We start from the raw sequence: 23,351 nt of genomic DNA on the forward strand, positions 1-23,351 counted from the left end.
ATCGGAGGACATAAATGAATCACTGGTATGCACCAACAAAAAAGAGCATGCAATGCAAGCAAAAAAGACGAAGTAATATTTTAGAGTCCAGAATATTGCTTTATCTTTTAGAAACAAAACCATTTTTTAAAAGATCTATCCTTCCCTTTAAAATAAAAATGTTGATGTTTGTATTTTATTTTGTTTGTTAACTAACCAAAATCTTTAATAATGTGTGTGTGTGTTTGATGTGCACATTTTTAGTATAGTTTGAGGTTTAAGTGGTAGACATTGCATAGGAAAGGGTCGTCGGCTTAGTTGGGTAAAGATTCAGTGCGGGTTAACAAAAGGTTAAGCACCAAGGACCTAAAATCGTAATACTACAGGACTCTTTGAAAGCTCAAGGCTCTTCAATCAAGAAAGAGACTCCCTTACTTGATATCTGTTTTCCTTTCCCAAGGCATGGGAGGAGTTAAATTGCTACCTCTCCCAGATGGACGCCTGAAGTGAAATATCAATTTTTCCAGGTATCCACTATTAAATTAGTAAGACACCAGAAAGTTGAGTTAGGGAGCAAGGTAAGGAGATAATGCTATAAAAGAAAATGGTCACAGGAAGAAAAAAAGTGGCATATAAATTGCCTAGAACTGCTCATCGGCTCTTTTGCCTTATAGAGTGCTGTGCAAGGAAAATCAAGTGTGTTCTGTTTGCAAACTGAAAACAATTCTGTAGTCAGACTCTTAAACAAACCTTGAGTTCCCAGGTAGAAGGGTCTGGCAGATTTAACCAAAGACTTTTGGCACTTTTGTCAGGACCACGTAATCACAGTTCAGGCAGAGTAACTCCTGGATCTGGGCAACGTGGTCAGAGACTGGGATTTCATATTCCTTCACAACAGCAGTAATTTGACCTTGGATCCAACAGTGAGCCCAGCAGTGTTCACGGACTCCATCGAATTCTGCAGTACTGTTAGATTTGTTTGCTTCTCGACTCAATCAACAGCTCCAAAGTTACTTCAGCTGGAGATGAGATCCACTGGGAGAGGCTTTCAATGCCTTTTTTCATGGTTAGTGTAACCTCTGTTTTCCATGATCCTGAGGAACGTTAGTGCACATTAGGAGGGGAAAAGCTTTGTTAATGCTAGTGACTATCTTTAAGCTAGCGCTGGTGTGGTATGTATGGTTCATTCATTTGAGAATTACTGTGTCTCCTCTGGCTGCTAGAGAAAGCCCGTAACAGGTCAGTGAGGGAGATTGTCTATGGTAGCACGCCAGCCAAAGAATGAGGTGCACAGATTTAATCGATTCAGCCAACTTGCTACTCTTTAATGGACTTTCAGCAGACATATGGCATATGTTGCTTGCAAAAGGAGAGAAGACACAAAGCCAGGTACATGTGCTCAGTTATAAATGCACCCTCTCTACAACATGTGTTCCTTTACTCTAGGGGGAAATGGCCTCCACCCATGCTGTCCCTGGTGGAATGATCTGCTCCTCCCCATGCTTCATGCCCAAGTCCTAGGGCAGGATGCAGTGTTCAGTGCATGGTAAACTCTCTCTTGCAGGATCCTTGTGTCCTTAACACTAGGGCATTTTATCCTTCATTAGAGAAAATGAAGACATCTCAATCATGACATCTTTCAGTCTTAAGAAGGGGCGTAACAACATTAAACTCGGTTTGTTACATCAGTCGGGATGCCCTTGCTGCTGGAGGGGGGTGATGTGATGTTCATGTTTTCATTTGGATTCAACTAAGTTACAATCTGGAGGCCTGTAGGTAGTAGTTGAATTGAGTTGTCACAATATCATGTGCTGTTTGCAGAAAGTAAGAGGTTCCCTCAGTTAGATGTGATTTTCAGTGACTCTCTGCCAGGGTGTTTCTTAACATGGGTGTTTCTTAACATTGGTGTTTGGTTGCAGGGATATTCTCTCAGAATTTATGCGACTGACGATTGCACAGACCCCCTAGACTGTGTGAAAATGCTCACAGAGGCTGGTTTTGTCAGTTAAGCAGACCTTAATGAAGTAGTCTTTGAGTAGTTTTGTGGCTGGAACTACTTCTGTTGTATGCTCTTTCATTCAGTGCAATACTCAAGGTTGCTAAAGTTTCCTTGGATTTGACATGCTCACATTCTTTATCATACTAATGACTGTTGATGTGTATTTCTTCCTCCATCTCTTCCAGTTGTGAGAGTCATATCTGCATTCCTCTTATGTGACACTGACTGGGGCCCCTCAACACTCTATCTTCTGTTCTGTCTTTCTTGGGTGGATTTGTGTGCCAGTTTCTCAGATATGGTTGTTTTAACAGATTTTATGTCACTTGCTTCTTTCTTGCTCCTCAAGGGATGACTGTTCTCCATATCACTTCCAAGTAATGGACCACGGCTCTACACTTCCTGAGGGATGTCACGTAACATACAACTTCTTGGAATTTCTGTGATTGTATTGGCCTGCTCCATGAACAACCAAGACTACCTTGCTTTTCTCTTCTTGTGTATCCCTTTTTTTCTTGTCCTCATCTTTAGCAGTGAGGAGTGATGCTTTGTCTTTGCCCTGCTTGTCAGCTCTTGCTCATGTGAGGATTTCTTTTGATGGGAGTGTTTTTTCAAGAAGATTGCATTGCGTGGTTGACGACAGGCAACTTCAATGATCCTCTGTCAAACGGCATACTTGTCAGTGTGTTGAAGGCAGTGTTCTGGCAGAATTTTTTACCTTGTAACAAAAATCACTTGTAATTTATTCAGCTCTTGACATGTCGAGGTGAAATTGTATTTTTGGTCCACATTCTTTTTAAGGTTAGCCTTTACACAGTGCTGCCTTGAGCTGGACGCACGTCTGTCTCTTCAGCACAAAACGTTATGATTAAAAGTCTGTCATCATACCCTGCTTAATCAACCAGAACCTTTAGCTTCTTTATGACCCTTGATTTACCAGCTGCTTAGAGACATTCTTCTATCAATTCTAGTCACTTCTTTCACCTTGGTTTGTTGTCCACACCAACTGGGAGCAGCAGTTCAGAGTAAGGATTTAAATTTTGCACCCCTCTTTCTTCAGGCATGATGGTGCTTTCTGCAGAACTACTTATTGACATCTTGCACCATTACTTCTGTGTACAGCAGTTTATTTTGTCCATGATGCTAAATTTTATGTTGTTTCCTTGTTTAAGACCACTTACTAATAACTGCTGTGTTTACCCCAAAAGATTAACTGTTTGAGTTGGTTTTGCTAGTATTCAAATTTGAAACCTGAGGATTGCAGCATATTGTTGGCAAATATCAATTTCGGTCGCTCTCAATGGATTTGCTTAATTATGTCCATTCTCTGGCACCCCGTCACTTTACTGTTCCCTTTGCACTAATTTCTCTCTTTGTTTATTTCAGGGTTGCAAGCCCTGTGGACTTCCCACTTTTATTTGCAGAAATGTATTATTTACATGTTTCCTTCATTTACAGCAGTGTATTGTGTATATTGATTTTTTGTTTCTTCTTTAATTGTAGTCCCTTTTATAAAACAATTCTGAGCAGTGTCATGCTTTTTTGAAACAGCTTGTATTAGGCACTAATGTGCTTTTTATTGTAAGCCAGTGTCACACATTCAGGGAATTTCATAACATTGCATTTGTCAATGTCTCTACATAATGTCATATCAAAGAAACAGTGTTGTTTTGTTTAGCCACCCTAGTGTTCATTTATTTGGTAACTTTATAATTAGTGTGGTTTGTATCTTTTTTACCGCACTCTCCCAAGGTGAAAAAAGAGCCTCGCCGGATGTGGTCTATAAATCTGTTAGTACCTCACAACAGTAATGCAGTTCCCAAGACTCGCGAATTGGCCAGGATCATAGTCTTTTGTTCTACAGCCAGATGCAAAGCTGAAACTTCTCTGTCTTCCGCCCCTCACTACCGGGAGTGGCTACTGGGCTGGGGCAGGATGTGACACTCAGTACTAGTCCAGGGTGTCACATCCTCTCTAGCCCAGTAGCATGCATAAGAACACAACACACACTGAGCTCAGAATTACCCTCTTTACTCTTCAGCGAACAATATGTAACTAACTCATGAGATCCCTATAACCGGTAGGACCACACCCTAACACCTCCCATAATGATTACATAATTTCCTTCATAAGTCTGCACCAAGCTATCAGGCCCTAACACATACAGTTCTAATACATTACATATCCACCTCATTAAACGAAAAGACAAACAAGATAGGAACAAATAGCAGCAATATATTTCTTCGATCACCAGTCTAGGTGGTCGCACAGTTTGGCCAGACCAGTGGTATGAGGTAGTTGAGCTGTACCAGAGGTGGACCCCAGGAGTACAGGCTTGAATGCTTCATCAATCTTCAGATGGGACAGTTTCCTCTGAATCAGTAAGGAATGATAATCAACAAGACAGGTGTCTGAAGTGAGAGGAGTCCCTTGAGGTGGCCTTGCCGGGAAGATGCGCTATTATCATATATCCCTTTCATGTCACAACTTTTAGAAATTCAACGTCAAATGGGGGATCTGTCTTTCGCTTTTGTTTGATGAAGACCAAATCACCCTCATTAACACAACATCTCGAGCTTGATGACATCAATCAGTATACATCTTCACCCTCACGATTCTGAGCAGGGTCAGAAGTATGAGTCACATCATCGTGTAAAGTTCATTCAGGTGCCCAGTGTGGTAACTTGGTTTTCATGGCTCTCCCGAACATTAGAGTGGCAGGATTCTCACCTGTAGTGGAATGACTGGTTGACCTATAAGCAAGGAGGGCTTGGCACAACATATGACTCAGATCAAGTCCTTCTATTGATGCACGCTAAATCACCTGTTTCAGGGTCCCCATAAATCTTTCCACAACAACATTTGCTTGAGGTCACAAAGGGGTGCCTTTTGGATGTCTGACAATAAGATTGACTAGAAACTCCTTGCTGTGGAATGGTGACCCCTGTCATACTTGAGAATGTCTGGTATGTCCCCCACTGCAAACATTTTATCCACCCATTTAATGACTTTGTTGTGGATGACATGTCTTCTACAAAAGGAAACCGGAAATGTTCATCAATGATCACCATATGGTGATGGCAATTGGCCAGGGGCCCAAAGAAGTCAACAATTCTTTCCCATGCATATGCAGGGAGATCGGACATTGTCAGGGGATGCTGGGTCACCTTGGGAGGCAGGCAGTTGCATAAATAGCACTCCTTTAATTCGCTCTCCATTTTCTCACCCAAGCGTGAGAACCACATGCTATCACTCAATGCCCTTTTGAAGTCCCTTGCTATCTCAAGCCCACAGGTATGACAATCCGGGATCCCCTTACCACAACCTCTTCTTTAATAAAAGACAGTTCATCTTGGACATCATCACTTAATTGTCGAACACTCATTCAGTCTCCACAACTGGGTTGCAATAATGTGTTAAAGGGCACACATATCCTTATCAGCACTGTCAGAGTCAATGATCTGCTCACTAGACAGAACTGCAGGCGAGCTGGACTTTACAATGAAGTTGATGTACTCCTTAGCAGTTTTTGACGTTGAACTGTGCTGCTGTAAAGGTGCTTGTGAGAAATAATCAGCAGGGTTTTGATTCTAGCCTCGCACAACTGTATAGTCGTACTCTTGTGGACACACCCCTCACATCTCGATTTGAGGCATCTTGGCCTTCGGATTGCCAAAAATGGTAAGGCCTGATGAAAAGCGACGATTGCAAAATGCTTTCCATACAGAAGTACAATGAACATTTTCACAGGCCTGTACGACCGCCGGACTATGAATGATCCTTGACTCTGCAATGGTTTGGAAGCAGCACATGTGTACATCCTGTACTTGATGTTTTGAGTCGTGCTGCGGGTGACAGACTGTGAAATTATTCAACTGGCATGACGTTGATCAATGCACGACTGTCATTTACAAAATTTACCGGGTAATCAGTGACTTTCAATTAGATTTTGAGGCAATGCCCATATGAGTTATTTTGCTTTCTCAGCTGACTTGTTTCTGCCCTTCTTTCGTCTTCCTTGCAAGCAGCAAGGCCCACTCGTGCATGTCGTTCCCCTTTATCTATGATTGCATATTCACCTTCTTCACTGTCGCTCGATGGTGACATCATGGAGCTCTTGCAGGATGAACTTGGTGGCGATCGCCTTCGTTTAGTTTTGACCTGCTGCAGTTGAGGTTGTTTTTTTTGTCTTTGTGGGAGTAGCGTGACTGCTTCTGGAACATTCTGGAGTCCATCTTCTCCTCCTGCCATGATGCACTTTGTTTTTTCTTCAACTTACAGACAGCTGTAGAGTGGTCTACCTTTCTGCACTCTTTGCACGTTTGTCTGCTGGTTGGATATTTATTCTTGTGTAGAAATGAAAATACACATCAGAAACACAGTCTTCTTCATTTGAGGATGACAACTTTCTGGCAACTGCGTGGTGCCGGTGTCTACTCTTCATGTCTAGTGCCTATTCATCTTTTGCTGTTCCCACTTCCATGTCGGTGACTTGTCGAGTGGTTTGTTCCTCAGCTCAAGCAGCTATCAATAAGTTTTCTAGATTGAGGGCCCCTCGCAACTTGCATCGTCTGAACAAGCCTGACAAACAACCACCAATGACTCTGAGGCAGATGGCTTCTTCATTATTAAATTCACTGAATTTGCAATGTTTGATAAGCATGTCAAGTTTTTCAACTTTTTGAAAATGTATCTTCTGTATTCGACCTTTGGCATCGGGTTGTCCTACTGCTTCTTTGATTTGATGGTACAACATTGTCTCAGTCTGTAAGAGTTACTTTATCTCTTCTTTCACTCCTTCACCAGCAAGATTCCTTAAGTATTTATTGATTTTCTCATCATTTGCTTCTTCCAGAGCATCTACAAAATCATCGAAAGTCTTGATCCACATGGTTCATCTAGTGCCAATTTTCTGTTTTGTGGCAGTTTTGAATGGCGGCGGAGGTCTTAGAAAAGAAGCAGCATTGTACTCCATGTTTCCTGTGGCAACTGCGAGGAGCCTTCACTGCCTTGAAGACTTTTTGTGTTTTACTGAAGGCCACCAGCTGTCGACTTCCTCAGTTTTTGGCAGCTTCTCCAGGGACCAACACCCTTGCGAGTACAACCCCTGTGTTTACTTGAGTCACCTTGCCTGGTGTTGGGGTTGTATGACCCGTGAGTTAACTTCTTGTACCTGGTTATCACTGCCTTCTAGCGTGATATCTGGCTTTTCCTGCCTTTGACATTGTACATGGATGTCACTGTCTTCTAGTATTATCTCTGACTGTTGCAGTAATTTCTGTTATACCTGGTAGTCACTGACTTTCTTTGTATGATAGATGGCTAAATTTTGTGGCTTAGCACCTTCTTGTTTTCTCAGCCTGGACGGCAAGTCGTGATGGGCATTTCCGCCGATGCTACCTTGATGAGCCTTCAATGTCTCCATGAGGCCTCATACAGGCTTGGAGCTGCACTTGCACTCCAGGTTTCTTCTTTTCGGTTTGGGCGCATGCCACATGCCAACTCTAAGGAATAGCACTTCTATTTATTAGGGGCAAGTATCCCACCTTTGTCACCAGCTGTTGTGTGCCCCCAGCAGCATGTAAGAACACACCACATACAGAACTTGGAATGAACATCTTTACTCTGCGTACAACATGTAACTAACTCATGATATCCCCCATAACCGTTAGGACCACACCCTGACAACTCCCATATAGATTACCTAATTTCCTTCATGAGTCTGCCCCTAGGTGTGGGGTTCTAACGCGTACATTTTTATGACACTACACTGCTGTAGGATGTGGAGTCCAGGCTGTGAACCTGGAAGGACTCTTTCTTGAAGGGCACCAGTGTCCTTTCACCCTGGCAATCTGCATGTGGTAAATACATATCATGAGAATTCTTTCTTAAATCAGTCCCAATTCCAGGGGTTATCCATGCCTAGGATATAGAGTGCCATCAAATCAAAAGATACATGTACTATGCACTATATAAACAGTCAATATTTTCAATGTCATGGTATAAAATAACAAGCTACGTGAAAGTGTGCAATAATTACATTAACACCCTGGTCTTGGTTAACTAAATTTAATTTAACTAAATGGGCTCGTAATGTGGACAGAGCAGAAGATTTGTTTTTGGATCGGAGGTGGAACTGGGCGTCAACTTAATGGTCAGAAAAATAATGTGCTGTGGATCTTTTCAATCACAAAAATAAGTGATGCTCAAGAGCGAATTGAGGTGCATCGAATAATTGTCCGTATATATATTTTAAAACATGCTCTGTGGTGCTTTTCCGTGCGAAAGCAGTTTGAAGGATTCCTCTGCGTACAAGAATGGATTAAAATATTTAAAAACAGAGATGTCAACGTATTTCAGTCAGCGTTAAACAGACTAAAGAAACATAGGGGGAATGAATAGGGCCCATTGGCAGGCAACACCATTTTAGTACTATCACATTTCTGCGCAATTCCCAGATAGTTATTTCTACGAATGATTACATGAGAGTGAAACAGAACAAGCAGTCTCTGTGGTCTGGCTAAAGATGGCATTTCTTCATTTCTGAAAGTGAAACTTAAATATACAAAGTGAACAGCATCCCAAGATCATTTAAAATTTTCCAAAGTATTCCTACATTACAACCAAAGCGAACTGACGCATAATTGCCCACGCAAACACAAATACAGAAAACTCTGAAAGAAAACGTGTTTTTTTAAAAGTATGGAGTCCTCTGCTTCCTTCCTGACGGCCAAGCATTTACCCTCCCTCAAGCTGATATGATCTGGTAAGCCCGAGCCCTACCTGAAAATGTCGAACTCTGGTACGCAGGTAAGTCTGCAGGACCAGGACAGTGGCACAGCCCACCGGAAATCAAAGAAGGAAACGAAACTAAAAGGGAGGGCGTGACAAAGAGGAAGGCCGTGGGAGTGGGAGCTCGAGGGGGAGGGACTGCAAACGTCATCTATGACTACATACATCTTCTATTGGAAACAGTTCAAAGGGGAATGTCTTTCAGCCAGTACCACTCTGAACCAACAAAACAAGCATTTGCAATGCAACGGGTCTCGCGTTTGCTCGTGTTAGAGCTATTAGTTTTAAACTCCGAACCGAGCTTTTCTTGCCACATAAACTAACAATTAAAAGTAAAACAGTTTCACATATGCGAGCCCTGAGCGTGAAGGAGACACAGAAAAGGAAACAAGAGTTCACTCGCAGTGAAACTTATTGGCAAAAGTGCAATGTAACAGGGTCGATGTCGTGCAAAGCACTCGACTTCTGGCAGCGAGATAGCGCTGCACAGGAAATGAAAAGGTAAAGTAGTCCAGAAACCAGCTGAAAAAACAGAGTCTCTATGAGGGATAAGGAAAAGGCATGACATATGCATGCCTTTCACAAATGGAATCTAGTGCTTTTTTAAAGGCAAGCCCACAAACTAATGAAAGTGAGGGGCCTGGCATGGGCGTGGTTAGAAGCCCACAGAGACATTACAACATGGTGCAGAGCACTTGCATGCGCTCAACCCTAAAAAAGTAATTATGTGCTACAAACGTCACACATACAACCTCGAAGATGAGTATACTGCGACCCGGCACTCAACCAACTAACGCCTGTGGCTCCTTTCTCAGGATCCAGAATAACTAAAAGGAACTATGGCATCAATACAGAAATATCTTTTTGAAGCAGCCAATATGGAAAAAAGAGGGTGGAGGGTAGGGGCTGGACAGCAAGGAGATGGAGACTTAACTGTGAATGAAGATAAGTTTCCCCAGCATTGGTGTTTTAAACCAACAGCAGTAAGAGTGAAAGAACTGGCCGTGTCCCATCCGGGGCATGGATCTGTATGTGTAAAGCTTTTCGGTGACAAACTTATCAATGAACAATGCTTTATATGGTCAGGTTCTGTCAGGTACCAAGTACACGCACTTCTTTAATTTGAAATAGAGTACCAGCACTTTTCAGCACAGGAGGTGCAATACGTTTCATAGGAGAGAACCTGCACATTTTCAGTAATAAACAGATACTCTGGAATAGGGAGTGCATGCACGTCTACATTTCTTTTAAACAGTGGTCAAAGTGCATTAAAAAAAGTATGGGAAATTCCAGCCCAGCTAAGAACCACGCATCAGGGCTTAGACTAATGCATTTTAGTGCTGGTATCTCGAGTGTGGCAGGTATGCCGCCACCCTTAGCCCTCAAGCTCGCAGCAATAGCACAGGAGGCAGAGTGTGCAGTTTAACTTGCATTGCACTAACCATGCACGACTGGGCTCTCCCCTCTTTGTATACTCGCCCGACCCCTAACCTATTATCAGTGCATGCGTGTTGTGGTGTCGTTATGTACCCCGCGCCATACTATGTTCCTCCCAAACTATCAAATTAAAACAAAACAAACCGGAAGTGTCAGGATTACTGGAGCTATACCCCCCTTCATTCAAAAACATAGTCTTCATGTTTCTTAGGCCTTGTAATGGCTGATCTTCAGTGGTAGGGGTGACCTCGAGTTGTCAAGGGCGTGCCAGGGTTTCCAAGTTCCTTTGATGGTCTTGTTACTTCCAGGCTGAGTGGTGTCGCCACTCAGGGCTGGGGGGTGGACCTGGGAGTGCTCCCTACCGGGGTTGGGTTTGAGTCACCCACTTCGTCTCCTTCTTGTGCTGTCAGTGTGATTTGTCCGTTCAGCCCTGCAACGTCGGGTGATCGCCACTTGGTAAAGGCGGGCACGTTTCTCATGACTCAGTCAGAGTCGTTCCTGGCTTTTATCATGGTACCTTTCCTGGAAACAACTTGGAGGGGTTGTGTTTCAAAAGGGAGCAGGACCTTTCCTCTAGGGCGACGGTCTTGGACCGCTACACAATCCCCGACAACGTCTGACTCTTTGGCTTTAAATGCTTGGCTGACACTGTTGTTATTCTTTATGCTTCTCTGCTGTGTGGCCACAATGCCTCTGGGTCTAGATGCCGTCCCGGGAAATGTCTCTCTCAGCTCTCCCAAACAGCACATTTGCCGGTGTTCTTTATGTGTGTGCCTGTATGCACCCAGAGTTCTACGAAGGGCTTCCTTAATGTCTTATTGTTGTTCGAATGGGATCCGGATGGTCTTGTTGGGAGTTCGCAATCAATCTCTTGACCTCACTGTTGGCTTGAGGCCAGCATGGCATGATTCTCTGATGGGTGATCGCAAGGGACTGCAGATACTGCTTGAATTCCTGGCCTTGAAAGGGGGTCCAGTGTCGCTCTTGAGGGTGTTCGGGACTCCAAATGTTGTGAATATTTTGTCACAGCACCTTTTTGGTGTGCTTAAACATGGTAGGCTGAAGTACTTTCGCTATAAGAAATTCAGAGAAAGCGTCTGAGACCACAAGTATGCGGCGCCCATCAGGCAACGTGCCAAAATCAATGTTGATGTCACACCAGGGGTCGTTGCTGAGGCAGTCTGTTGTGACTGGGGATGGTCGGTCAGGCAACTTGCTCACTTGATACCATTGGCGCATGGCCACCATGTCATCAACCTTAGCGTCAAATTTGGGGAAGCAGACTTTCCATCTGAGATTGGCCTTTGTCTTGGTGGCACCTTGGTGACCCGTGTGCACCAGGGACAATTTAGGCAAGTTTAGTGGGTGAGGAATGAGAAACCAGTGGCCGCGCAGGAGGAGACGGCTTGGTGCTGAGTTCATGACGAATGTTCCAGAGGGTAGAAAGGTCATGCTTGGAGATGTCATCCTATTTTGCTAGGTCTCTGGGAAAATCCTTACACTTCCCTGATCCAAGCACCTCCCAGGACCTGGGGCAGCTTAGTTCCATGACCCATTGAATCTAGTCATCTCTCAGACGAGGGGCTTGGGAGGCCATCCACTGGAGAGCAGAGTGGCCAGGGGATATAGTTGGCTAGATTATCACAGCTTGGTTTGTACTCCACTGTCATCTGATACTTTTGTAATTGCAGGGCCAACTTTTTGATGGAAGGTAGCAGGTGAGGAGCGGTGCCTGCGTAAAGGGGTAATAATGGTTTGTGATCTGTGATGACTCGGAAGGGGTGTCCATAGAGATAAAGATGACAGCGGTTATATCCCTACTTGATGGCAATGGCCTCCTTCTCAATGTGGGTATAGCTTTTTTTCAGTGTCTGTGAGGGCTGCCACTTGGTTGTTGGTATACGGACGCTGCGTGGTCTAAGACTCCAGAGTATTGTATAAGTGTATGAGACTCTTGGTTTATGTTGTAATTTGTCTGTTTAATAGGTCAATCGGGCGTGGTTGACAAACTCAGCGAGTGTGTTAAAAGTGAGTGATAGTTTTTGACGGAGATTTGGTGAGTCCTATGTGCACCAGGAGGATCCAGTGATAAGTTGAGAGTAAGATTTGCTGGTCGAATTTTGCTTGCCAGTCAGGGAAACTGAGATAGAAGGAGTATCTGTCAGAGATAAAAGCCGCAGTTGAAAATTCAGTAAGGTTTCTGAAATGATTGTATCACCTACCTGTATTAAATAGACAAGTTGTGTGTTGATTTTTATTTAGTGCTCGCAATATTTGGTTTTAGTTTGGTGCGGATCTGAATGAAGGAAGACAAGCTGGAGGGCTTTGTCATCCAAAGTATATGTGAGTGTGACGTCCGTAGAGCCGTGCTGGGATAGGTTGGTTGGTGGGAAAGGCTCCGAACGGATTGGTGGACAACCCTGAAGCGTGATTGGTTGAGAAGGTAGACGAAAAGGATTTTGGGATTGAAATTTACCTCCTGATTTGATTGAAGTGTAGCGTAAAATACAGAAAATATAATTTTTCAAAGCCTTAAAAGGTGCCCTAAGGGGAGATGCGTTCATTCCAGTTAGAATAGGGGACGTTACACTGCCAGAAGGTACTCCCGCATATATAGTATTCAAAGAACAAGGTGCTGCACCATGTCTTTTGCTAAAACAATGGGCAATGAAACAGAGAAAGAAGGGAGCTTAGCGTTTCCTGCCCATGGAACATTTAATTTGAGAATTTTAGAGGATCTGAAGAGAGTACTGTATGATTCAAAACCTGCTCCGAGACCTACACAATTTGGAGCATTAGCTATTTGGGAGTTAGTGTCCAGAAAGCAACAGAAATTTGAGAGGAGAATGAGAAAAGCTGAGAAAAGTTTAGCTGAAGCGAAATGGGATTTTTGAGAAGAAATTTTGGAGAACTGAGACTTTACAGGGAATTAAGATGTTTCCTGCAATTACACAAGAGAATGAGAGAAAGACCAGAAAGAGTACCAAGAAGAGGGATTCCTATCATTCTGATGACAAAGAGCAGAGATCTACAGAGTTATAAAAGTCTTTGACTTTTGATGAAGACTCAGATGATGGCTAGTTTACTTTACAATTATTCAGGAATCGTCCCCCACCGTATGCAGCACATGAGTCGGGTCCAAGTACTAGTGAGGACCCTACAGTTCCGGTACCTATCGAAACTGCACAGACACAGATACAGGTTAGCCATAATGTTCCTACCATTTCTGTGTCCCAGATACCTATGCCCCACGTTGACATACTGAGCATTTATCCAGATGTACTTATTGTAGATACTGTCACAAGTTTAATGGTGCAGACAGGACAAACAGCCCATAGGAAACAAGTTTAGCAGAAGCCGACACTGATCCAGATGGAGTCTACCCCAGATTTGATGTCTACAATACAAACACATACAGTCCCAAGATACACCCTTATACCAGGGTTACAAATAGAGATGCCCGCATTTACAAGTCAGGGAACAGGGGTAATGTACACTAGAGATCAAAATGTCCAACCGAGTCCAGACCCTTTATCAGTACCCGTTACTAATGGTCCAGTTATACCATTGTTTGCTCAGGGAAACAATAAGAGCAGTGAACAGAAAATTCTGAATCCGGGTGTAGAAATGGAAAACTTTCATGAAAATGTCTCCATGGAGACCGACATTTGATGGGACAGGTCCGTTAATCGATTTGAGTTATTGTAGGACTCCTCCGAAAAATCAGGGAATATCAGACATAGGTCCTAACCCAAGCATGGTGACACCAGAGACCCTGTGTCTAATGTTACAGCAAGTGCCCAGCGTAAGTAATAACAATATTTCATTATAAGGTTTGACAGCTCAACAATTAACTGAATAGCTGGTGAAGCTGAGTAGCACACAAGGAGATTCAAGCAGAGGAAGTTCACTGAATCTGACCAGGCTTAGACTCAAAGCAGAGGAATCAATTGAGGGAACAATAGGGTTAGACAGAATTGACTCATACCGTGAAGTGGAGTTGCATTATTTGTGCAAACTGATTACCCACAAAGCAAGAGTAGTACAACAGAAATTAGCAGATGTGGCAGAGAAATATGACATAGAAATTTAGAAAATTAAACATTTGAAAAGGAGACACAGATTAGAGGTTGACTCAAAGGGAGAATACCGGGAATGAAAATTCACATTAGGAAATTAATCATTCAAACATGGGGAGCATTAGATAAATGGGAAGGCAGATGGGTAAAGAAAAGAGACAAAAAGAAAAAGGACTTTGCGATTCTTACTGCAAATGTGCAGCAGGCTGATGGCCCAGTGAAAATATTACCAATGAGAGAAGTTCCGGGAGGGAATTTTGTTCATGTCCCTTGGAGATGAAGTGACACATTGTCATTCACAACTGATAACTCCAGGTTAAGAGAGAAACCAGTGGAATGGTACCAGCAAACTGATAGGCTTGTGAAGCTTGCAAAGTGCCTGTGGGAGGATTTGAACACCCTATTAGAAATAAAAGTCCCAGCAAATTTGTGGGTCGAGTGTAAAAGGAGTGTAGATTGGCCAACCAGAGAACCTCTGAGAGATCTGCCTACAGGTGCACCATCTCCCGATGTAATGAAATATTACTATAAGGTAACTGAATTTTTGAAAACGAGAATGTCTCCCAAGAACATTGATTGGCAGAATAGACAGGACCGCTCAAGAAGGGAAGGAGTCAGTACATGCATATTATGAGAGATTGTTGCAGTAATTTAAACATTACAATGGTACAGAGACAATTGAGTCAAAAGACATGATTTATTTTGTGTTAAGATTTGTTGAAGGATTGAGACCTGAAAGTAGCCAGATGTTTAAGAGTCATTTTATTTGTTGGCAAACGAAGCCGATTGATGAAGTATTGCAGTATCCCAAGTACTGTAGTGACGAGATTGAGTTGAAACAGTGAAAATTGAAAGAGAAGGCAGTGGTGATGCAGATTAAAGTGGCACAATCAGGAATGCAAGGACATTTTCTGCAGCAACAGCAGGGAAACGTGCGGTTGCAGAACCAGGCGAAATTTAAAAGTCGTGGTGGAATTGGAAATGTGAATCGTGTTCCCCAATTTGAAGACTGAAGTTACTCAGAATGATGTGCAGGGAATGAAAAGGATATTACCTTGTCACCATTGGACATTGGAAGCGGGAGTGTCCGATGTTAGGATACAATGGTGTTGTTTTGCAGACAAACAAAATAAATTATTTTCTAAATATGAAAGGACCAAGAATGAGAGGTCAAAATCCTAATTTTCAAAATAATGTGAGCCAGGTACAAGGTCTTCAGCCTATGCAACCAATGCAAATACCATGTCTGCAGTTGCTTCATTCACAGCAAATGCAACCCCAAGTCCAAGTGGTACCTAGACAACAAATTCAGATACCTCAAGCCCCAATGGAATAGCAGCAGGTGATGCTTCCTCACCAGGTCAAAGGTCAAAAGTTCAACACAAGTAATAACACAGTACACCAATACCCATTACACAGTAGGGTTGAATCGAATGATGACTGGGTGAGTGAGAGTTCAGATGAGGGGGAATGTGTGTTGGCAGCTTCATTAGAAGTAGATCAGAAGGGTCCATACGTGAAGGGAAAAGTAATAGGTCACAAAGTCTCACTCTTAGTTGACACAGGAGCTACGCGCTCTACAGTGAGAACTGCAGAACTTGCCCCTTTCAGGGAAAACAGTACAGATTGTAGGAGTTGCAAAACAGTATTTGACAAACCTGATTACAGAGCCAGTTACAGTTAGTAGGAAACTTCAAAGGTTTACACAAAATTGTAGTTTGTGACTCAAGTCCGGTTCCCTTACTAGGAAGAGACTTGCTGTGCAAAATGAGACGTTCATTTACCTGTTCAAATTATGGCAGTGTCATTCAGACAATTAGTGATGATGAAGACCCGCCTGAAGTAACTGATTGTGACTCAGTGAATGAAGAGTACCCCTTGATCAGTTTCTTTCCAGTTTCTATGCAAGATCTTCCTTCTGACTTACAGGGAACTGTTAAGATGAAGGGATGGGATTTTACAGGGAAAGACATTGGCCTAATCAAAGGAGTTGAGCCAGTTAAGGTCCCAGTCAAGCCAACTGCAATTTCCCTCAGTTTACCCAATACCACATGACACAGGATAATATTGGAGGGATTGCACATATAATTGCGGAATTTGTAAACCAAAGTGTTCTAAAAGAAGTACTGAGCAGCCCAGGTAACTCACCTATTATGGGTTTACGAAAACCCTGTGGAAAATTTCAAATTTTTAAGGATTTGAGGAGAATTAATGATAGTGTGATTAAATGTTGCCCAATGGTGCCAAATCCAGCAGTGATATTGTTCCAGATCCCATGAGATGCTGAATGATTCACCGTAGTGGACCTATTACAAGCATTCTTTTCTGTACCTCTTCATGAGGATAGCCAGTTTCTTTTCTGTTTTAAGTTCCTGGATCGAGTCTATTGTTGGTGCACAATTCCACAAAGATTTTCAGAATCACCACCCATTTTCAATCAGATACTGAAGAAGAATCTGGAGTCATTAGAAATGCCTTTCCAATCTACTTTAGTACAGTATATTGATCATTTGTTGGTTGCTTCAAAGACAAGAGAAGCATACAGGCATGATACTATTGCTTTGCTAAATCATTTGGGAAAGAATGGACATAAAGTGTCCCTAGCAAAATTACAGTGTTTTCAGAAAGAAGTGAAATATTTGGGATACCAAATTGAAAAAGGAGCTAGAAACATTTCCAGAGAGAGGGTCACAGCTATATTGCAGATGAATCCACCTGTCACGCAGAGAGATGTCAGAATATTCCTGGGAATGGTGAGCTATGGTTGCCAGTGGATTCCCAGTTTTTCAATCATTTCAAAACCATTGCAGAAGCTGATTCACAAATAAGTTACTGATTCCAAAATGTTAGACCAAGCTTGCATGAAAGCCTTTACTGAGTTGAGAAAGCTTCGGCCTTGGGAATGCCTAACTACACAAAACCATTCATGTTGTTTTGTCATGAGCGTGATGTATGTTCTTTGTCTGTCTTGACTTAAGTCCATGGTGGTGTACACCACCAACTAGCATATTTTTCAGCTACTTTGGACCCAGTTGCAGCAGCATTGGCTGTTTGCACACAGTAGCAGCAGTTGGATTGAGCCTCACTCAGAGTGAGAGCATTGTGATGGGACACCCTTTTACTGTTATGGTCTCTCACTCCATTGAAGTTTTGCTTACCAAGACCCAACATCTTTCCAACGCAAGGCTTATCAGATATGAGACTATGATTCTGGGTTCTCCAAATGTTACTCTGAAAAGGTGTACAGTGCTTAACCCAGCAACTTTGCTCCCAAAAGAAAATGTTGAAACTGATAAACTGATAAATTGAAAGAGGTTGGCCATGCCTGTCTGGAAGTTACCGATTTGTTCACAAAACCAAGACCCTATATTCGAGATCCGCGATTGGAAGAAAATTACCAATTTTTTTTTTTTGTCGATGGTTTGTGTTTAAGAGATAATATTGGAATATTGAGAACAGGACATGCTGTGTGCACAATTTCTAGTATACTCAAAGCGTCCTGGCTTCGAGGAGTGTATTCCTCACAAGTGGCTGAATTAGTGGCTTTTACTAGAGCATTCCATGTCTCTGCACAACTTAAAGTTACCATTTATACTGACAGTCAGTATGGACTTGGAATAGTCCACAAATCTGTTCAACTGTGGTCACAGAGAAGTTTCCTGACCTCTTCTGGTTCACTAGTTATAAATGGTGAAAGAATCCATGACTTGTGACAAGCTTTAAAGATTGCTGTGGAGAAATGCAGTGCACACCTGAAATCACAAGATTTTGTATCAATGGGAAATGCATATGCGAATCAAGTCGCAAGGTTCTGTATATTGAATTGTATATCCTTCAAAGACAAATGGGAACTGTTACCTGAGGAATAAATATGTACAAATTATGCTTTAAATGTGATTCATACTTGGGAAGAGCTGAAAGCACTTCAAGAAAATGTTGCAAAGGAGAAAAGAAAATGTGTGCAAAGGGATGATGATGTGTGGGTATCCGGGGAAAGCCAAATAGTACTACCAAACAACTTGTTGACTCAAATGGCTAGGTATTATCATGCTCAAACACATGTTGGGAGGGATGCCATGATTTGAACGTTTAAACAGTTTTGGTTCAATCCAAAGTTTAGACAGGTTGCCAAAGCAGTTTGCCACCGTTGCATCATCTGACAACAGATGAATGTGGGGAAGAGGACTGTGGTCAATATGAGCCACATTGGAAGAGCAGGAGGTCCATTTAGGAGAATGCAGATGGATTTTATTGAGATGCCTGTGTTTGGAGGATTGAGATATGTACATGTAACTGTGTGCATTTTTAGTCACTGGATCAAAATCTACCCCACATGAAGAAATTAGTCTTACTGTGGCAAACCTGCTGCTTAGGGAACTGATACCTCGTTTTGGGTTTCCGGTCTCTTTAGAAACAGATAGAGGAAGTCACTTCAACAATGAAGTAATTCAATTGCTACGTTCATCCTTAAACATTGAGCAGAAGTTGCAGTGTATTTACTGCCCTGAAGCATCAGGACTTGTTGAGCAATTGAATGTTACCTTGAAGTCAAGACTTGCAAAAATGTGTGCGTCCATGAATCTGAAATGGCCAGATGCACTACCGGTAGTTCTGATGAGTATGCGAAACACACCCGACACGAAGACTGGACTGTCACCGCATGAAATCCTCATGGGCAGAGCAATGAGGTTGCCAGAGGTTCCTGCCAATGCTCTTGTTAACATAAAAGATGATATGGTGTTGGACTACCGCAAGGGTCTGGCTGATGTGGTTTGCTCTTTCTCTCATCAGGTGGAAGCCATCACTGTACCACCATCCCAAAATCAGAGCCACAACCTGAGAGCTGGAGACTGGGTTGTGATCAGAAAACACATAAGAAAGATTTGTTTGAAGCCTCGGTGGAAAGGCCGGTATCAAGTAGTACTGATTACTACTACTGCTGTGAAGTGTGCAGGAGTTCCGAACTGAATTAATGGCAGCCATACTTGGAAAGTACACTGTCCTTTGGACAATGAAGACTAGTTGTTGAGAGTACCAACAATTTCCGGCCAATCGCCAGAAAAGGAGAAGGAAACGGGAGAATCAGAGACTGACTCTGAGCAGACCGAAGATAACCCAAATACTCCTGTGAGAGTGATGAAACGGAGGACATACAGGAGAGTGACAGCAAACCACCCTCAACCAAGTTAGCAGGAGAGTCTAGTCAGAGGAGGGCTCTCCCAGAAGCAGACGGTCTTGAAGGACAAACAGGGCAAGCCACAGACCCTGAGGTGGAGAGAGCTGAGGCGGATCAAAGTAAAAACGATCTGACTCCTCCAAGAGAAATGGCAGGTACATTGAGCCAAAATCCTGCTGAACCTGAGGAAGCTGAAAGTCCAACCTTGAAAAGAGCATTAATAAAGGGTCCACTAAAAGGAGATAAGTGGCCGAAATCACAAGTTAAGAGAAAAGAAACAATTACAGTGTTAACAACTGAAGAAGAAGTAGACTCCACAAGAAAAGAAGACTTGAGTGATGGAGAGTTAAATGGAGATCGAAGACTGTTAAGGAAGCAAATTGCAAGTAGAAGGTACGCAGGTCCTAAATGGGTGTATGCAACAACTAGTGATTGGTAAAGTGAATATTTGTCCATTTGTTTTGATCATGAAATTCCAGGTCAATACTTTGGCATGTGAAGTAGATCAATGAACTGAACTTTGGAAAGTGTTTGAAACTGAGAAAAGGAGAAAAAGACAATTGAAAGTAAACGGAAGAGACATTTTTGAATAAACCGATTTGACAAGCTGCTAGACTAATTTTGACAACAGTTACTGATTTTTGACAAAAATCCTGTAAAATAGACTGAAAGCTGTAAATATTTGCAAAGAAGATTTTTGTTTTGCTGCATAGCTTTATTTTTGTTTTCCTTCTACTTACTGATTCTTTATAGATCATGAGAAATCCTAATGAGCAAGTTAGAAAGAGCAGGCGCTGTAAATACATAGGTATTGGCTTAACAATTGTGTGCATGATAGTATGTTTGATACTGATTGTGAGTATGACTCTTATTGAGATTACTGTAGTTAATAATACTTCTGCTTTAGAAACGACTACCACATTTACAGAATTAGAGAAGTTTGGGAGAGATGAGATATATTAACATGCAAATAATGCACAAGGAGATCTTTCTTCTAATGTCTTCTATCGCTTATTAAATGAGTATGTTGGGACAATGAATGCAGTAAAGGAAGGGGTTTACCTATCACAGCTTGCCATTAACATATGGAATTAGTTGCAGTCTTTTACTAACAAGGTTCTATAACCAGAATATATTCAGTATTTCTATTCAAATCATGATGTAATGTTTCCATTTGTTCCAATAATTAAATACTTGAGTAGAGTGGCTAAAGAAAATAATATAAAATGAATGAGAGGTTTCTTTGAGTCTACATTAAAATTTGGCACTGCTTACGCTCATAGGAATAATTTGACATGCCTGCTTACACCAGAGAGATTCAAGATCAAACTGATGACAGGAGAAAGGCATTAAAGGAGAGATTAGACAAGGGCTTAGAGAAAAGGACACTTAGAAATGACTATGTATTTAGTGAAATCAAATCACAAGGGAAGTTAGCTTTAAATGCACAACACGCCGGGAAACTTTGTGTATATAGGCCGATGTATAGAACTGACACATTATTTGTGGGAACGAGTAAATGCAAGCATGGTGTTTCTTTTCCACAGTAAATGGACTTTCATGTTAAATGGACAATACACAGCAATTCCACTGGTTTATTACATCTGTGGACCAAATGCTTATTACCGTATTCCAAGAGGATGGTATGGCACATGTTACTTGGGGATAGTCTTCCCAAAGATCTATCACCTTGAGAACCTGAAAGGGTTACACCGTGCTAGACCAAAGAGAGAATCTTACTCTGGCACAATTGGAGATATATTTGGAGCAATGATTCCTTTTTCTGAACTCAGTAAAAATTTGAACGTTGTCTACTATTGTGGATCACATGCTGACTAGTTTTTCAGGAGCCATGATCCTAATGGTACAGAAATGGCTGCGGTAAGATCTATGACTCTTCAGAACCCTCTTGCATTAAACATCTGTAGGAAGTTGGCTCTGTATACACTATCTCAAAGTGAGAGATAGTGTGCACAGAATCCAAAGGTTCCCCTTAGAGGCTGATAGTAGCAAAATTAGATAATACTAATGCTCTATTTTGTGTCAGTGTGGTTGAACAGTAGGCTTATCAGAGGGTAGTGTTAAGCATTTGTTGTACAAACACAGGCAATAAATGAGGAACACACAGTGAAAGACTTAACTTCAGGCCAATAGTTTTTATGTAGAAAAATATATTTTCTTAATTTATTTTAGAACCACAAGATTCAAGATTTGAGATAAGTAAATAAAATGCAAGGTACTTCACACAGGTAAGTATAGAACTGTGATTTAACAGTAGTACACACAGTTTAGGTTAAAATGGCAATAAGCTATTTTAAAAGTGGACTCAGTGCAAAAATCAACAGTTCCTTGGGGAGGTAAGTTTGGTTAAGTTTCTCAGGTAAGTAAAGCACTTACAAAGTCAGTCTCCTGGGCTGCCAACAGTTGGGGGTTGAAGGTAACACCAAAGCCATAGCCAGGGTCGGTCAGGTGCAGAGGTCAAAGGAGGGCCCAAAACACATAGGTGCCTATGGAGAACAGGTGTGCTCCTGTTCCAGCCTGCTAGCAGGTAAGTATCTTCTTCCTCGGGGAGCAGACCAGGGAGGTTTTGTAGAACACTGGAGGGGACACAAACTGGCGCACAAAGCACACCCTCAGCGGCACAGGGGCGGCGGGGTACAGTGTGAAAAGTACGCGTCGGGTTTGCAATTGAAAGCAATGGAGGGACCCGGGGTCACTTAGGCGATGCAGGCAGGGCACGGGGCACTTCTCGGGCCAGACACCGACTGGGCTAGGAAGAGGGCTGCCTGCTGGTCACTCCTGCACTGGAAGGTGGTTCCTCTCGGTCCTGGGGGCTACGGGTGCAGTGCTTGGTCCAGCTGTCGGTTACTTTGTTACCAGGCAGTCGCGGTCAAGGGGAGCTTCTGGATCTTCTCTGCAGGCGTCGCTGTGGGGGTGCAGGGAGGTCGACTCAGGGTACCCACGTCGTCGTAGTCGCCTGGGAGTCCCCTCTGCGGTGTTGGTTCTCTGGAGCTCGAGCCGGGGGCGTTGGGTGCAGAGTGTGAAGTCTCATGCTTCCGGCGGAAAGAGAGAGTTCTTTGAAAGTTGCTTCTTTGTTGCAAAGTTGTTGCAGGTTTTGAACAGTCCCGCTGTTCTCAGGAGTTTCTTGGTCCTTCGGGTTCAGGGCAGTCCTCTGAGTCCTCAGAGGTCTCTGGTCCCTGTCGGATGCGTCGCTGTGCAGGTTCTTTGAGTCTGGAGACAGGCCGGTAGGGATGGGGCCAAGTCATTTGTCATCTCCGTTGTCTCTGCAGGGCTTTCAGGTCAGCAGTCTTTCTTATTGTTGTAGGTTGCAGGAATATGATTTCCTGGGCTCAGGGTCACCCCTAAATACTAAATGTAGGGGTGTGTTTAGGTCTGGGGGTGGTAACCAATGGCTACTGTCCTTGATGGTGGCTACACCCCCCTTGTGCCTCCTCCCAGAGGGGAGGAGGGCACATCCCTATTCCTATTGGGGGAATCCTCCAAAACCAATATGGAAGATTTCTAAAGGCAGGGGTCACCTCAGCTCAGGGCACCTTAGGGGCTGTCCTGACTGGTAGCTGACTCCTCCTTGTTTTTCTTATTATCTCCCCTGGACTTGCCGCCAAAAGTGGGGGCTGGGTCCAGGGAGCAGGCATCTCCACTAGCTGGAGTGCCCTGGGGCATTGTAACATGAAGCCTGAGCCTTTGAGGCTCACTGCTCGGTGTTACAGTTCCTGCAAGGGGGGGGAGGGGTCTGTTAAGCACCTCCACCCAGTGCAGGCTTTGTTTCTGGCCTCAGAGAGCACAAGGGCTCTCACCACAGGGAAACTCATGTCAGTGGCAGGCTGGCACAGACTAGTCTGTCCTGCACTGAAGGATTGGGTAACATTTT

General features: G+C 43.0%; 1 protein-coding gene across 1 annotated transcript in view; it reads right to left on the reverse strand.

The window, feature by feature from the left end:
• Positions 1 to 8,859, reverse strand: part of CFLAR (CASP8 and FADD like apoptosis regulator) — a 224,671-nt gene extending 215,812 nt beyond the window's left edge. Inside the window, exon 1 of the mRNA XM_069226076.1 lies at positions 8,759 to 8,859. The gene's annotated coding sequence lies outside the window, so the exon portion shown is untranslated. The remainder of the gene's footprint in view (positions 1 to 8,758) is intronic.
• Between the last annotated feature and the right edge of the window lie 14,492 nt (positions 8,860 to 23,351).

Source organism: Pleurodeles waltl, chromosome 3_1 (genome assembly GCF_031143425.1).
Source record: "Pleurodeles waltl isolate 20211129_DDA chromosome 3_1, aPleWal1.hap1.20221129, whole genome shotgun sequence".
Taxonomy (NCBI): domain Eukaryota; kingdom Metazoa; phylum Chordata; class Amphibia; order Caudata; family Salamandridae; genus Pleurodeles; species Pleurodeles waltl.